We start from the raw sequence: 865 nt of genomic DNA on the forward strand, positions 1-865 counted from the left end.
GGTTTGTTTCCTGTTAATGCTGTGCATTAGGACCTCTAGTGTTAATCCTATTTTTTCTTCTATGAACTGTATAGTTTTTGGCTTTATGTTTAGGTCTGTGATCCATTTTGAATTAGTTTTCATGTATGGTGTGAGGTATGGGTCCTGTTTCATTTTTTTTTGCAGATGGAAATCCAGTTTTGCCAGCACCATTTGTTAAAAAGACTGTTTGTTCCCTGTTTGAAGGACTTTGGGCCCTTGTTGAAGATCAGGTGACCGTAGGTGGATGGATTTACATCTGCGTTCTCAATTCTGTTCCACTGGTCAATGTATCTGTCGTTGTACCAGTACCAGACTGTTTTGACTACTGTAGCTGTATAGTAGATTCTGAGGTCAGGCAGTGGGAGTCCTCCTACTTTATTCTTCGTCTTCAATAGCACTTTACTTATCAGGGGCTTCTTGACTTTCCGTATAAAGTTAATGATTAGTTTTTCCATCTCTTTAAAGAACGTTGTTATTTGGATCGGGATTGCATTGTATTTGTAAATTGCTCTGGGTAGAATTATCATTTTCACTATGTTGAGTCTACCTATCCATGAACATGGTTTTTCCATTTATGTAGATCACTTTGGGTTTCTTGCAGTAGTGTTTTGTAGTTTTCTTTGTAAAGGTCTTTTACATCCCTGGTTAGATTTATTCCTAAGTAGTTTATTTTTTTAGGGGCTATTACAAGTGGTATTATTATCCTGATTTCCTTTTCATCGTTCTCTTTATTGGTGTATAGGAATCCAACAGATTTTTGTATGTTTATCTTGTATCCTGCTAATCTGCTGAATCTTTTTATTAGTTCCAGTAGTTTTCTCATGGAGTCTTTAGTATAGTATCA

Source organism: Trichechus manatus, unplaced genomic scaffold (assembly GCF_000243295.1).
Source record: "Trichechus manatus latirostris isolate Lorelei unplaced genomic scaffold, TriManLat1.0 scaffold00200, whole genome shotgun sequence".
Lineage (NCBI taxonomy): Eukaryota > Metazoa > Chordata > Mammalia > Sirenia > Trichechidae > Trichechus > Trichechus manatus.